Source organism: Saccopteryx leptura, chromosome 3 (assembly GCF_036850995.1).
Source record: "Saccopteryx leptura isolate mSacLep1 chromosome 3, mSacLep1_pri_phased_curated, whole genome shotgun sequence".
NCBI classification, from domain to species: Eukaryota; Metazoa; Chordata; class Mammalia; order Chiroptera; family Emballonuridae; genus Saccopteryx; species Saccopteryx leptura.
The window spans coordinates 257025755-257043040 of NC_089505.1; the positions used below are offsets into that span (position 1 = coordinate 257025755).

Genomic DNA, 17286 nt, shown 5'->3' on the forward strand with positions numbered 1-17286 from the left:
CCATCTGCTTCTCTCCCCCTTACCTCCCTCTTCCCCTCCCACAGCCAGTGGCTCAATTGGTTCGAGTGCATCAGCCTCAGGAGCTAAAACTAGCCCAGTTGATTTGAGCATTGACCTGTGTAGATCCCAGTCGGGGTGCATGCAGGAGTCTGTTTCACTATCTCCCTCCTATTACTTAAAAAAAAAAATTCTTTTGACTTTACTGTATGTTTAGACTTTTCACAATAAAACATTGGGGGAAAAAGTTGAACACAATATATCTTCTTAAGCATATCTGATTTATACTTTGATTAGCAATTCATGGATGGTAGAGTTAAACTGTAAAAATAGCTAATTAAAAAGAATTATAATTTCATTTTAGTCCTAAGCAATGTTTATTTTTCTGTGAGTGAATGTCCATTCTACGAACAAGGAAGGCTGAATATACTTCATTTGTACTGATGTAATCAAATGAAACTTAAACCCAAGTTAATCTGACATTTTAGGATAAGCATAATCATTGTTACTGTGCCATGTGATTATTACCTACAAATGGTAGGAAGATTATATCAACAACTATAACTGGTGTTGTTTTTATATGTCTGAAACATTTTTTAGAAAGTTCTCCTCTTCTCCTTGTCTTCAGAAGTAATGTAACAATTGCCTGATAAGGTTTAATCCTTACATACATGCAATCATATACCCAGACACTCATATAATAAGCCAAAACACCTACACACAACAAACACACACGTGCTCACTCCTGCAAACCGGAGGTTCCCCTTGCTTCTTCCCCAAATCACGTCCCCTATTCAATCCAGGAGCCCCTGAATAACATATCCATTGACCAAGGGTGTCCAAAATCTTCAGGCAATAGGATTACCAAGAAAAAAAGGCTATAGGTGGCTTTCCAAATGAATGTAGTTCAATAAACATTTAGAGAGTCCCAAATATATGCCAAGCATCAGGGATTCAAAAATAAATATGGTAGGCCCTTGTCCTTGAAGAGTTTGTGGTTTGGTGAAGGGTACTAGCAGACTGATCATTTTAATATCATTTACTGAGAGCCAGAAGAGGGACACATAATAACTAGTATGTACTGAGTATTTTCTAGGATGGTGGAACTGTTATTTCAATAAAATCTCACTACGACCCTATGAAACAGGGGTTCTCCCCACTTTTACAAGACGAATAAACAGGTTCAGAGAAGTAACTTGTAGAAGGCCACAGAACTAATAAGAGGTAGAGCAAAAACTGACTCTCGCATCTATGTTGTTTCCATTATATGCAAGAGGTACAAGGAGAGAGCAGATTGAGAATGATGGTTTAGGGTAGAGAAAAACAGAGTAAAACACCTCAAAATTAGTTATAATTCAATCAAATAATTTTGAAAAATTCTGTTTGTGAGGGGGGGAAGGCTGTGATATCAATGTGAAAATAAAGCTACACCATTTACCTTAGAGAATTTTAAGAATTTATGTCAACTGTACTTCAGGAAAGCCAAGATTAAAGAAAATAATTTTAAAAACTTTTTTTTTGGTATCAATGTATGTGAGACACTTCTTATTTTATTCAAACATTTACTGAACCCCACTATGTGCCAGGTATTGTATCTGAAGTTAGAACAGACAAAAATGAAACAAAGTTATAGCTATAGCTAGTTATATCTATGATTTATGGCTAGTTATGTCTATAATTTAATTGATGAATTTTGAGTTGAGAATATAATCACCAAACAGAAGCTGTTCCTATAGAAAATATCATATATTTTAGAACTAGCACAAAGCAAAGATTCACTGATAGACCACTACAGTGCTAAAAGCAGTGTACCCAGAAGTCTGCACCTCTGGTTTGAGTATTAACTTCACATATGCTCGTCAAAGTAAGTTATCTGAACTTCAGTAATAAAATTAAATGATAATACCTCTGACTGACATCACAGAGAGGACCAAAGGGATTATTTTGTGACAGCACTTTGAAGACAATAAAAATGCTTCACAAATGTGATAGAGCAGCGGTTCTCAACCTGTGGGTCGCGACCCCCGCGGGGGTCGCGACCCACAGGTTGAGAACAGCTGTGATAGAGCATCAAATAACAGTATCTATCTCCTAGGATTGTGCTGAGGATCGTGTGAGATGTTTAAATGTTAGATTGGAGAGTTGGAATGAGAAGCTCTCAGTAAGTGTTAACTATGATTAGTATTATGTAATTATTTACATAAAACATTGATGTAGGACATCGGGTGGTAGTCATCAGAAAGTTATCCTACATATAGCTATATGAGCATTAAAAAGAAGCAATGAGCCCTGGCCAGTTGGCTCAATGGTAGAGCATCTGCCCGGTTTGTGGAAGTCACAGGTTCAATTCCGGGCCAGGGCACACAGGAGAAGTGCCCATCTGCTTCTCCACCCTTCTCCCTCTTCTTTCTCTCTATCTCTCTCTTCCTCTTCAACAGCCAAGGCTCCATTGGAGCAAACTTAGCCCAGGTGCTGAGGATGATGGCTCCATGGCCTCTGCCTCAGGCACTAGAATGGCTCTGGTTGCAACAGAGCATTGCTCCCTAGTAGGCTTGCTGGGTGGATCCCAGTTGTGTGCATGTGGAAGTCTGTCCCTCTGCCTCCTGGTTTCTCACTTAAAAAAAAAAAAAAAGAGCCTGACCAGGCGGTGGCACAGTGGATAAAGCGTCGGACTGGGATGCAGAGGACCCAGGTTCAAGACCCTGAGGTCTCCAGCTTGAGCGTGGGCTCATCTGGTTTGAGCAAAGCTCACCAGCATGGACCCAAGGTCGCTGGCTCAGGCAAGGGGTCACTTGGTCTGCTGAGGTCTTGTGGTCAAGGCACATATGAGAAAGCAATCAATGAACAACTAAGGTGTCGCAACGAAAAACTGATGATTGATGCTTCTCATCTCTCTCCATTCCCGTTTGTCTGTCCCTGTCTATCCTCTCTGACTCTCTCTCTCTGTAAAAAAAAAAAAAAAATACTAAGCATTCTAAAATCCAGAGCTTCCTAGGCCTGACCTGTGGTGGCGCAGTGGATAAAGCGTCGACCTGGAAATGCTGAGGTTGCCAGTTCAAAACCCTGGGCTTGCCTGGTCAAGGCACATATGGGAGTTGATGCTTCCAGCTCCTCCTCACCTTCTCTCTCTGTCTCTCTCTCCTCTCTCTCTCCCTCTCTGTCTCTCTCTCTTTCTCTATCCTCTCTAAAATGAATCAATAAAATTTTAAAAAATTATTAAAAAAAATAAAATAAAATAAAATCCATAGCTTCCTAGCAACCAGAGGTACACTGTTGATGGGCCAGAATCATGTTGTGGATACAAGTATAGCCCAAATTTTCATTCTGGTTCTACCATTCAAGGTATTATATGGTTCAGATCACTTATCTCTATGCTTCAATTTCCTTATCTGTAAAACAAAAAAGAGTGGCTAGCCCACATATTTCTGAAGATATATGGACTGAGTTACCTGGCACAGAGTAAGGACTATATGTTTGTAGTATTACCATTCCAAATATCCTCAAATTAAACAAATCATAAATGTAAAGGTAGCAGACAAAAGAGACAGCAATTTTTCAATGAAGTACACTTTCAACACAATGAGTAGAAAGTCAGACCTAGATTCTTATCCAGTTTTACCACTTTCAATTGTCCCAGCTCGAAGAAAATAATACCTGCCTTTGGGGTTGTTATAAGGATTAAACAGTAATATATAAAGCACCCAGAACACTATCTAGCATAAAAAAGGTGCTCAATAGCTTGACCAGGTGGTGGTGCAGTAGAGAGAGCATCAACTTGGGACACTGAGGACCCAGATTCGAAACCCCATGGTTGCTGGCTTGAGAGTGGAATCATAGACATATGGTCCCTGGGTTGAGCCCAAAAGTCACTGACTGGAAACCCAACCTTTCTGGCTTGAGCAAGGGTTCGCTGACTCAGCTGAAGCCCCCCTGCAAGGCCTGTACAAGAAAGCAATCAATGAACAACTAAAATGCTGCAATGACGAGTTGATGTTTCTCATCTCTCTCCCTGTCTGTTCCTGTCTGCCTCTCTCTCTAAAAAAACAAAACAAAACAAAAGGTGCTCAGTAAAACATTTATCATCACTGTTATTATTTTTCCTCCTCCTATTTTGGCTATTATTGGCATTAAAAATTTCTAAGAATTATTTTAATAATGTAAATCACTGCCTTGATCCCAGCTGAAAATAGATTTTACAGAAAACTTAATTGTACTCCACTTGTGTGCCTGGCATATCACTTTCCACACCGCTCAATTTAAGATGCATGTTAGAGTGTCGGCCTGGCGTGCAGGAGTCCCAGGTTCGATTCCCAGCCAGGGCACACAGGAGAAGCGCCCATCTACTTCTCCACCCCTCCCCCTCTCCTTCCTCTCTGTCTCTCTCTTCCCCTCCCGCAGCCAAGGCTCCACTGGAGCAAAGATGGCCCGAGCCCTGAGGATGGGCTCTGTGGCCTCTGCCTCAGGCACTAGGATGGCTCTGGATGCAACAGAGCAGCGCCCCAGAGGGGCAGAGCATCGCCCCCTGGTGGGCATGCCGGGTGGATCCCGGTCGGGCGCATGCGGGGAGTCTGCTTCCCTGTTTCCAGCTTCGGAAAAATGCAAAAAAAAAACAAAAAAAAAAGATGCATGTTAGGGTATGGGGTATTTTTTCATAATTTGTTAGGGCCTCAGTAGAAAACAGTCTAAAACAGAATTCAAGGCAAGAAACTAGGTGCTTTATTTTTCATTTCCAAAAAATTTATTTAAAATTCTAAAATATTTATTATGTCCTACAATGTGTAGGCACCAGTTAATCAAAATACTCTCCACACCAAATACTTAAAAACGTGTATGTATATTTCAAATGATATTTATATTATAATATACATGTTTAAGAATAATTTAAATCATCTAGATGTGAACATTTTTTTTCTGTTGACATTTTCTTTACACAGCTGAATCATACCAAGTGAGAGAAGAGTACCCAGTATTAATTCAATTAAATGAATGTTCAAGGAAGCATCCCTTAGAGTCTGAATGTAAGTATGAAAGGCATAGCATTGATGGGTAGTCCTTAATATACGATAACACACAAATTCTCTCAGAATAGCTGTCACAGTGCATCCCATTCTTAGGGGGGGGGGAGTATAGGCTTATCAAAAACTGTGACAATAAGAAAAGTTCGAAGCTCTAATTACACTACTACTAAATCTACTCCCATTCATGACAAAATATATCTTAAAAGTTAATGTGTAGGTTGAAAAGTCTTATTCACTAGAAACAAAAATTCTGTTTGTTTAATGCACAACACTTTTAAAGAATGCAGTTCATGTCCTCTCCTCCACTTCCACAAGCTTGGTTTATTTAGATGTATCTATAAGACCAATCTAATTAATTAAGACCGACAGAGGCTCTAGCCGGTTGGCTCCGTGAATAGAGCATCAGCCCAGCGCATGGACGTCCCGGGTTGGATTCCGGGTCAGGGCACACAGGAGACGTGACCATCGGCTTCTCTACCCCTGCCTCTCTCCCTTCCCTCCCACTTCCCCTCTGGCAGTCAGTGGTTCGGGCGCTCGAGGGAGTCTCACTATCTTCCCTTCTCTCATTTAAAAAAAAAATAGAAAAGAAAAAGAAAAAAAGGACCAATAGAGGTCCACGACTGGCATGATTCCCCCCCCCCCCCCTTTTTTGAAACTGAATAAGGCTCCCAAAGACAGAGACCACTTTCCCTAAGCAGCGGTGCGACGGGGAGCGAGGGGCCGCAGACAGGTCACAGGCCCCTGGCGCAGGGGGCGGGAGGTGACACTGAGTCAGCCCGCACCAGGGGTCACCTGGTGTCCAGGCTCCCTGCCCTCAAACGAGGACGGAGCCGTTGGCTTTCTGCGCGAAGGAGAAAGTAAGATCACACCCGAACTCGGGCTGCCTAGACCAGAGCCCAGCAAGCCTCCGGCCCAGGGCGTCCCTGCGCGGCGCGCCCTTGGGGCACCGCAGACCTCCGCGCTCTCCCGCTCCGCCCTCGCCCCCACTGGGAGCGGACAAAGGCGCGGGAGAGGGGCGAGGCTGGGGGCGGCCTCAGGGAGCCTGGGCGGGCACAGCTGCGGACTGCGCTGGGGGGCGTCCGCGGGCGTTCGGCCGTCCGCTGGGGAGGGAGGCCGCGGCGGAAAACGCGCGGGCTGCCACGGCGCCGCCCCTCGCCGCACTTGCCGCCCCCAGGCCGCCATCTACCGCTCACCTCTATAGGGCCGCGGCGGCCCTTGCTGCTCCTCTGTCACCTGCGGCGGCCGCCTCTGTCCGCGCTCGGGCCATGAAGCTCCGTCCACCCGACCCCGGAGCCCCGGCCGTGACCCTCACATCGAGCCTCACACGCCGCCCCGCCCGTGTGTAAGCGGCTGGGACCAGCGCCTAGGGCCGGGGAGCGCCAGGCCCAAAGCCGCCCGGCCAATCTCGGGCCAGCGCTGCAGCGGCGGAGCCAATGAGCGGCGAGCTCCTGCCGGGCGGGAGGAAGCCGAACGAGTGGCTGCAGCAGGCGTCTGCGGCGTCTGCTTCTGTCTTCCCCTGCCCCCTCTTGGCATACACGCCTAGGCTTGTCGCAGTGCAGCGTCCCCACCCTCCCAGCGTCTTGTCTCTTAGCAACCAGATCCTCCGAACCTGATCTTAGGTGACCAACTCTAAGTCCAGAAGAACGGAGAAATATGGGAGAGGTAAAAGAACGCGGAGAAAGAATGGATGAAATGGTTTTGGGTGCAGGTCACTTGGGTACAGTTGCTCAGGTTAGGTAGAATGACAAAATTGTATGATCTGAGGGACGCTAAAAGTATCTTGGGTTAAGCATTGTCTTTATCTGGAGGCATCTCTTGAAAAATGTAAATAGCTCTGGGTTACAAATTCAGTTTTGATTCATATTAATAGGTTCAGCATGCGTGTGTTACTGTGTATATCACCACTGGGAACTCAGTAAGATGTATAAGGCCCAGATTTGTATGGTAAATACTACATGTCATATTTTAAATTTCCACTTGGAATGTGTCTTTTCAGAGAACCAAAACTAAATGCTAGAATCAGAAAGAAGAGGAAAAGTAAAGTCCTATCCAAATCAATACTGTAATGAGATCTGATGATGAAGTGGCTAACTACAGAAAAGCAGTTTTTTCCAATTGTTTCACCTGTGACTTTCTGCAAATCTCTTACTACTTTTGCTCTACAAAGACATTAGATTTAAGCAAGTTCTATACCACGATACATCATTTAAATAAATTCTTAAAGTGAGGCTACTTGCTCTCTACTTCCTCCCTCTTTCACATGACTGGACCCCAGTTGTGAGGGTAGTGAGCCAGCCTAAACCCTTAGGACAATAAGGACCCCTAAGGGACTGGAGAGCAATAACGTAGAAGGAACCTAAGCCATGAATTACCTGGAGAAGCAAAGCGGCCTAACAGACCTTAGACTGCCTGTCTACCTCGGTACTACTACATGAGAGAAAAGTCTGTCTTGCTTTTAGCTACTGCATTTTTTGACCCATTTGTTACAGAAGCTTAGCAAAGTTCCTCAAAGGGAAAGTTGGTCATTGAAAGTGGTGTGCTGCAATAACAGATCTAAGATCTATATGGCATTGACAGGTAGAAACACACTACAGGCTGGAAGGCTGGTAACTGTTTCCACATGTATTGGAGAAAGTGTCACCTGTGTTAATGTGGAAGGCAGATTATGAAACTTGTAGCTCTGAGGGATGTAGTTGACAAAAGGTCAGAATGTAAGTTGGTGTTGGCTGCCACTCCTTGCTTTTAGCAAAGTTCAACAAAAAGAAGTGAAATCAATTAAGAACAAACCTGTTTGCAAGCACACATCAGAGAACAGAGCTGCACTATTAGACCCCACCATAACATCTGCTCCAGCTGTTGTCCACAGGTTACTACGCATCTCTGGGGGAGCAATTCAGGTATTTAATGTTGGAAGTTTATCCTCATCTCTCTCCATTCTTTTCTAGAACGATATTCATTTACAGAATGAGAACTAGAAAGGATCCTTGAAAAATCAACTTCTTCAATTTTTTCATTTTAAAGTCAGAGAAAGCTTAAGTGAGTTGTCCAAGGTCAAATAGCCAACTTATTAGATTCAATGACCTTTGCCTAAGGAAGAATCTTTCTTTAACATTGCACAGATGTTCCTTTCTGAGGCCTTTTTTTTTTTTTCAGAATGGGTAATTTTACCTAAGTCTTCCATCCACTTTCCCTTCCTCATCAAGTCTAACTCTTTTGTGTTCATAAGCTCATCTATCTCTCTTATTAGGTTTAGTAAAGACTAAGTTGCTTTAACAAAGAGACCCAAAAATACAATGGCTTAAATACAATGCAAGTTTATTTCTCTCTCAAATTATGGTAAAGATGGTAGTCCAGGGCTGGCATGGCTGCTTTGCCATCCTCAACTCAAAAATTCCACCATAGCATCAGAAATTGCTGTAAAATACTCATTCTTATTTCCACACCCCACAGAAAAAATAAGAACAGGGCAAGAAATACATGCCCTAGGACTTTTAAAGACATGATCCAGAAGTCACATGTATCACTTCCAATTATATCCCGTTGGCAACACTTTAACCTTAAGAGGCCAGATAATGTAGGCTCCATTTGAGCAGTTGAGTACCCAACTAAAAGGTGTAAGTCTCACTTTTTAATTATGAGCGAGTGAATATTGGTGATCAATTAGCAGTCTCTATACAACAGTCTAGTTTCAAGGAAAATACGCTACCAAGACATCTATTACTGACCTCATTAAATTATTTTTGAAACACTTTTTAGTGAAATGTAAAACTATAAAGGAATTCCACTAGTATTGCAAAAAATATATATACATACAGAAAAATGTTTATGGATAAAAGGCAATAAAAATAAGTGTCATGCCTTTTGGACTCTGGATGCTACCAAACATTACTGCAGAGCAAGAGCTAAAACATACTTTTGTGATAAGGCAGAGTTGTATAAAACAACAAAAAAATAATTTGGAAAAGTAAAAGATATATCAATATGCATATTTCCATCATTTGCTTCAAGGTCTGGAAGAAATCAAATAGGTGTGTTGGAGGCCATATTTACCTCCAAAAACAATCTCTGGTAATTACTATGTCCCAGTGTGGACAGAGGTAGATTTAACGGCGGGTGCACCGGGCACGCGCCCTGGGCCCCAACTTCTGAAGGGCCCTTCAAAACCCCAACTTTGCACTTTTTTCTAATTATACCAAATTTGGTTTCATGTGTGCAATTTTAACATTGATAGTACATTTTTTATTTATTTAAAAATATGGTTAACAAGTATTTTTATTTTCCCTGTCTCTCTCTTTTTTTAAAGGGACCCAATATTTTCTTCTGTGCCAGGGGCCTCAACTGACCTTAATCTGCCTCTGAATGTGGAGTTCTTTTTACTACTTAAAAGTGGAGGCCCCCATTCACAGACCCCATTTACATTGATATGCTCCATGTTCAGACTCTTTAAGTCCTACATGGTGTCCTCACATATGTATTTATATATGTGGCACTTCTATGCCCAATATTGTAGAATCTTGACTGCTTACTTCTGAACAATATTTTCCCCTTGTCCCCCAGTTGTTACCTGTGCTAACAACAGAGATAATTTTACACTCTTCTAATGGGTTGCTACAAGAGACTATCCATTATAAAGGGCACTGTCCCAACTGATCCCCTTAGCAGGTCTTTAGTGCTTAAATATAGCTCGATTCAGAACTGCATCTTGATAAACTAGCTATTAACAAAGGTGCTTATCACCTTTACTTTTTTTAATTTTTTAAAAGATCTTATTTATTCATTTTTAGAGAAGGGGAAGAGGGAGGAGGGGGAGGAGCAGGAAGCATCAACTCCCATATGTGCCTTGACTGGGCAAGCCCAGGGTTTCGAACCGGCAACCTCAGTGTTCCAGGTCGACGCTTTATCCACTGCGCCACTACAGGTCAGGCCTATCGCCTTTATTTTTAATTATTTTTTTAGATAGAGACAAAGAGAGAGGCAGAGAGAGGGACAAACAGGAAGGGAGAGAGATGAGAAGCATCAACCCTTGCTGCAGCACCCTAGCCTTTCATTGACTGCCCTCATATGTGCCTTGACCTGGGCTACAGCAGACCAAGTGACCCCTTCCTCAAGCCAGAAACCTTGGACTCAATCTGGTGAGCCATGCTCAAACCAGATGAGCCCATGCTCAAGGTGGCGACCTCGGGGTTCAAACCTGGGTCCTCTGCCTTCCAGTCTGACGCTCTATCCACTGTGCCACCGTCTGATCAGGCAGCGCTTGTCACCTTTAACAAGAACCCTTTCTATATGTCAGGTGCTCTGCTAAGTGCTTAACACAGTATCCTCTCAACAGCTCAATGAAGTAGATATTATTTAGAACTTAATGAATATTAACAAGTTTTAAATGTGTTACCCATTTATATTAATAAATTCATTTTGGTTGATATTTAAATAATTGTGCTTCTCATACAAATAGAAGAAAACAGTAAAGTCGTACACGTTTAATCTTAAAACAATGGTTGCGCAGTGAATTTTTCCAATCAGTTTGAGTTTAGTTGCTATGTACCATGTATAGATGAAAAATTTTAAACACTATTGCCACAGACTACAAAAAAATATAAAACTACACTGTTATACATGTATCTGCTTTTTTCTCTGAGTCAGAAGGCACTTCGGAATCTTTCTAAACCTTAAGGTAGATGTTCCCAAATGTCTTTCTTAATTTAAGGACCGATGAGGATCTGTGGCAAGTGGGGACAATAATATGAAATGTACATGTTTGCTGGTTTATGAATTTATTAGTAGAAAGCATGCCTTGTATACTTTCTGGTATTAATATCCTTTATTCATTCTTGTTTTCTCCTCATATCCCATTAAGGGTATTTAGTTTCCCAGTTAATTTCAAATTAAAGGTTTTTACAAAATATTATTAAACAAAACATCACAAGGAAACAACAAAAACACACCTTTATTGATTTTTCACAATGTATAACCTGAAATAACTGGCTATGAGGGTCTGGAAATTGGAGGAAGTTCTAATTTTTGGCATTATAGCAGGCTACATGTTAGGCTCTCCTGCTGAGCAAGTAAGACCCTGTCTGGGATACACACATTAAAGTACTGTGAGCCTTATAGAAAGTTGGGGGCAGGCAAAAATCTATCAAAATCAGTGAGCTGGGAAACTGCGGCTGAAGGGAGGGGTATGGGGGCCCTGAGGATAGATGTTCAAAAAGCTGTCAAGATTCTGAGCTTTGGGCCAGTGAGAGTAGAGTGAGAGTAATCCTGATCTATATTTACTCAAGTCCTTCAAGGGAGGACTTAGTTGGTCCCAGAATAATGATGCCTCCATACTCTAGTTAAAGCAGAGTGAATCCTCTGTGGAATCAAGCCTTCCCAGTTTTAGCCTGTAGAAGTTACAGATCAACAAGCAATAAGCTCAGAAAGGTCACCATGAACATGAAGAGGCCAGACACTATGTGTGAGCATCAGCACAAACAGTAAACATTTTAACTTCTAAGGATGGCAGGCCCCGGCCAGTTGGCTCAGTGGTAGAGCATCAGTGTGGCATGTGGACGTCCCAGGATCAATTCCCGGTCAGGGCACACAGGAGAAGCGCCCATCTGCTTCTCCATCAATCCTTCTTTCACTTCTCTCTCTCTCTCTCACTCTCTTCCCCTCCTGCAGCCATGGCTAGAATGGAGCGAGTTGGTCCCAGGCCCTGAAGGTGGCTCCATGGCCTCCACCTCAGGCACTAAGAAGAGTTCTGTTGCTGAGCAACAGAGCAATGGCTCAGATGGGCAGAGGATCACCCCCTAGTGGTTTTGCCGGTTGGGTCCCAGTCAAGGTGTATGCGGGAGTCTGTCTCTCTGCCTCCTCTCACTGGAAAAAAAAAAAAAAGATGGCAGATACTGAAGTCCTTGTAGACATTAACATGGCATGCTTAAATAAAGGGCATGAAAATAATCAATAATGAACAAGTAGAGTGAAAAACGTAACTTCTAGATATAATTATTGAAATATAATTATTCTACACAGCCGTAAAAATGAAGGGAATCTTACCTCTTGCGACAGTGTGAATGGACCTGGAGATTATTATGCTAAGTGAAATAAGCCAGGCAGAGAAAGACAAGTACCACATGATCTCACTTATATGTGGAATCTAATTAACACAAACTGATGAACAAATTAGAAACAGAGGCATGGACACATGGAATAGATGGGACAGCTGTCTGAGGGGAGGGTGATGAGGGGACTGGATAAAAGAAGGTGAAGGGATTAGCCAAAAATACACACACACACAGACAACAATAGCCAGAGAAAAAGTAAGAGTGGAGGTCAGGGGAAGAGAGTAAATGGGTGGGGAATAGGGACAGAAAGAGACTTTGGGGCTGGGGTGGTCCATGATGCAGTGTGTAGAGAGTATTATATTGAATTGTACACTTGAAACATGTATGGTTTGGGGAACCATGTCATCCTAATACATTAAAAATAAATTTTAAAAATAATTATAATTATCTAAATTTAATTATGAAAATTTAAAGAAACCTCAGTAAATGAGTTAAGTTATAAATTAGAAATAGCTGAAGAGTGACCATGCAAATATACATGAAAAAAATTACCCAGATTGCAGCACACAGAGACAGAGGGAAAATACAAGACAAAAATATGGAGTACAGAATGAAATTCAACATGTCTTATTTAAATCCTAAAGAGAACAAACAGAATGGAGATAACTTGTAAAATTTCCAGAATGAATCCAAAAATCCACTAGAAGCAACTGTATTACAAAAACAGTTGTAATGCATTGGTGGGGCAATAAAAATATCAATTCTAATTTACCATCTAAAAAACATGTTATCTAAATCAGTGGTCCCCAACCTTTTTTGGGCCACGGACCAGTTTAATGTCAGAAAATATTTTCACGGACCGGCCTTTAGGGTGGGATGGATAAATGTATCATGTGACCGAGACAAGCGTCAAGAGTGAGTCTTAGACGGATGTAACAGAAGGAATCTGGTCATTTTTAAAAAATAAAACATCATTTAGACTTAAATATAAATAAAACGGAAATAATGTAAGTTATTTATTCTTTCTCTGTGGACCAGTACCAAATGGCCCACGGACAGGTAGTGGTCCGTGGGTTGGGGACCACTGATCTAAATGACTTATGGTCTTTTTCTCTGAGGCTTACTTTCTAACTGGTTTACTGTGCTGGCTTAAAACTAAAACTTTTTTAGTGTGCTGGGTTATGAATGTATTATTAAAGTTTAAAAACCAATGAAGTTTAAAATGACTAAGGGCATACAGTTTGATATTCCTATGTATTTTAATCTTTTTTTTTTTTTTAAGTGAGAGCATGGGGAGGCAGAGAGACTCCTGCATGCACCCCAACTGGGATCTACCTTGCAAGCCCACTAGGGGGTGATGCTCTGCCCATCTGGGGCCCTTACTCCATTGCAACCGGGGCCATTTTTTAGCACCTGAGTTGGAGGCCATGGAGCCATCCTCAGTGCCCAGGGCCAACTCACTGTAATTCAGCCATGCCTGGGAGAAGAGAGAGATAGAGGGTCCTGGCTGGTTTGACTTTGGGATCATAGACATGACCCCATGGTCACTGGCTTAAGCCCAAAGGTTGCTGGCTTGAGCACAAGGTTGCTGGCTTGAGAAGGGGTTACTGGGTCAAGGCACATATGAGGCGCAATCAATGAACTAAAGTGACACAACTACAAGTTAATGCTTCTTATCTCTCCCTATCTCTAGCTTAAAAATTTTTTTTAAATTATACTGGGAAGATGGGGTAAGAGAAAACATGGGATAGTGTGTAAGGCAGTCAAATCCTCCATGGGTGGGTGGAGAGAAGGAGAGAGGTTAATAGCCTCTAAAACTGGTAAGTCAAAAAGTAGCAGAATGAGCACATTATTTAGAAACAAGAAAATAAAAAACAGAATAGCAAAAAAGTTAAATGTGGCTGCTTTTGGGATCAGGGCTCTGGAGTGAGGCAGGAGACCACTTCATATTCTTACTAAAAATTACAATTTAATTTTGTTATACCATGTGATTGTACCAGTTTGATAGTTAAAATGTAAATTCATGGATAAAACATATATAAGAACTTCAGACAAATTATTTGTTCAACTAGGCAAACACTAAAAAGAAAACATTAACCATAACAATCTAGAATAAAAACTTCAAGTGATAGCAACATTGGTGAAACAACAGGGGCATGGGAGACACAGGGAGAAGAGTCTGGAGGGGAAAGCAGGAGAATGATACCAGGCCAACATTCTTGTGTTGTTATAAGACTGCAATATCAATCATTGTAAACACTGGTAGACAAAAATAAACATAACTGAGGGTTATGTTTATTGTCCCTAAGGGTTAGAAGTAGCCACAAGAATAAAAATAGCACATAAAGCTTTCAAATTTGCAGAAAGAAATTTGATATATATATAAACAGAAAGCATAAATACAAAACTTGTAGTAAGATAGAAGAAATAACTGATAAAACCATGAGAAGCTATCAATGGAACATTTTAAATATATTCCGTTGAGAAAGAGACCAAAAAAAATAAGTACATATGAAGACAAATTTAACGTGTAAATTCATCTAACATATGCCCAATCTAATATAATTTCTACTCTATGTTTCTACATAGAAGTCTTCTCCAGAATAACACTCTGGTGCCCCTTTCTCATTTTGCATGTGGTTTCTCCCTTGCTTACTGCTTCTCAGGGAGTGAGCTGATTGGTTAAGTTTGGAAGAAACTGTACACATGCAGTTTTCCACCTGCTTTCCACTCTCACTGAATCTGCTTGCTTACAGTGAAGGTGGATCCTGGTCTGTTTTCCTCACATTCTCTAAGTTTGGTGGGTCACTTTGAAACTGAATTGATAGTTTAATTCAGGGGAATATAGTAGTAGCAAATCTGGTCAGGCCCTCCAAACTGGCTTTAAATACAAAGTTCACAGACAACAGCCTCAACTACTTACCCAAGGTCTTCAATCAGCTGTTTAGTCTCTTATTTTTTTTTATATTTTTCTTTTTATTAGCCTGACTTGTGGTGGCGCAGTGGATAAAGTGTTGACCTGGATATGCTGAGGTCACTGGTTCGAAACCCTGGGCTTGCCTGGTCAAAGCACATATGGGAGTTGATGCTTCCTGCTCCTCCCCCTTCTCTCTCTACCTCCTCTCTAAAATGAATAAATAAAAAAATATATCCTGAATAAATGGAGGAATTATGTTTATGAATGGGATGATCTGACCCTCTACATGTCAATTCTCTCTAAATTAATTCATTAATTCAATAAAACGCAATCAAACTCTCAGAAGCCTGTTTTAGGGAACTTGATGAAGTAACACTAAAATTTATACAGGAATCAAATAAATATTCCAAAAAGCTAATTTTTAATTAATTAATTTATTTATTTTTCCTGAAGCTGGAAACGGGGAGGCAGTCAGACAGACTCCCGCATGCACCCGACCGGGATCCACCTGGTACGCCCACCAGGGGGCGATGCTCTGCCCATCCGGGGTGTCGCTCTGTTGTGACCAGAGCTAGTCTAGTGCCTGAGGCAGAGGCCATGGAGCCATCCCCAGCGCCCGGGCCATCTTTACTCCAATGGAGCCTTGGCTGCGGGAGGGGAAGAGAGAGACAGAGAGGAAGGAGAGGAGGAGGGGTGGAGAAGCAGATGGGCGCTTCTCCTGTGTGCCCCGGCCGGGAATTGATCCTGGGACGTCCACATGCCACACTGACGCTCTACCACTAAGCCAACCGGCCAGGGCCCAAAAAGCTAATTTTAATAAAGTAGGACAATACAGATTCACCTATCAGATATGAGACACTATACAAAGTTATATTAATTAAGACAGTGTTATATAGGAAAAGGAACTGAAATATCAATGAAACTGAAAGCCCCAAACAGTTTCACATTTATGGGAACTTGGTAGGTACTAAAGTGGGGAGAATTTGGATTATTTAGTAGATGGTATTAGAAAAATTGACTACATTCCCACTCTAATGCCCAGCAGATATTCATACTCACAAGACCCACAAGGATATAACTTGGCACAAAGGTCACTTAGTTTGGCAGAAGGATAGAACAGCACAGTAAACACGACATGGAAAGGAAAACAATCTCCTTAGAAAAGCCTCTCGTGCCATAGAAACCACTATATTGTAAAAATCCCTGAAGATATCACATTTCAGATCTCGGCACAAGGAACAAATTCAGTTACCAGTTGTACCCTACTCAGAATTATCAAAGCCTGTACCTTTTCTTTATATAGAAAAAAAAGTTGCTGGGTAAAATAGCTAGCATTCCATATTTATCTTAACTCAAGGGAGTTCTCAAATAATTGTGCAAAGAAAAAGGTAAATCCAAGATAATTTCCCCAGAGAGAGAGAGAAGGGGATTTGTTAACCCTTTCCCCTTAATAACTAGCTGGAGAAAAAGCTGAATTCATGCCTCATAATATATCAAAACATAAATTCCAATTAAACTGAAAGACCTAAATGTAAATTGTAAAACTGACAGAACAAGACCTAACAAACTCTAACAACTGGGGAGAAATTTCCCATTCCATGGACACCAAGACAAAAATTAACAATGATAAGACTAAGTTGCTTCCAACACCTGAACCTGGCAAGGGAATATATCTAGCATCTATAAAGAATTCCTTGTGCTATTATCAGCAAAAAAGAGAAAAACCTAATAGAAAAATGGGCAAATTATAAGTATGGTATTCTCCACAGAATAGAAAATCAGAATGACTAAACATTGTATGCTAAGCTTAGTAATCAGATAATGCATATGAAGACAATATGCAATTTCACACGTAAGAACAAAAATCAGAAAATATCAAGTGCTGCTGAAGATGTACAGAAATGGAAACCCCCATATCTTGCTAATGCAAGTGTAAACTGGCACAACCATTTGTAAGAACAATCTGGCTTCACTGAACTAAAATTAAATATGCATATCCCTAAAACCCCAGCCATTCTACTCTTATATACTATCACAGAAACTAAAAGTCAGGTCATAGAAAGACATGTACAAATTTGTAGAAGTAGGAACAGCTAAGTCTCTGTGACTAGCAGAAAAGATAAGCCATGTTATATGAGTACAATAAAATACTCTGCATTAGTCAAAAGCATGTTATATAAAGTAACATGAATAGGTCTTACAGACCCAATATTTTATTAAATTTAGAAGCAAAGTGAAATTTGTACCTCAATATCAATTTTATAAAATTGAAAACTTAAACAAAATAAATATTAGTTTTTCAAGGAAATAC

The 17286-nt window shown here is 41.2% G+C and overlaps 2 protein-coding genes across 3 annotated transcripts in view; both read right to left on the bottom strand.

Annotated features, from left to right (window-relative positions):
- Positions 1-17286, bottom strand: part of REL (REL proto-oncogene, NF-kB subunit) — a 428703-nt gene that overhangs the window by 241252 nt on the left and 170165 nt on the right. The window lies entirely within an intron of this gene.
- Positions 1-17286, bottom strand: part of SANBR (SANT and BTB domain regulator of CSR) — a 108792-nt gene that overhangs the window by 58278 nt on the left and 33228 nt on the right. Inside the window, exon 1 of one of the 2 annotated variants that reach the window (XM_066378194.1) lies at positions 6209-6400. The exons of the other annotated variant lie outside the window; for it this stretch is intronic. The gene's annotated coding sequence lies outside the window, so the exon portion shown is untranslated. Of the gene's footprint in view, positions 1-6208; positions 6401-17286 lie in introns of those variants that run through there. 2 annotated transcript variants of the gene reach the window in all.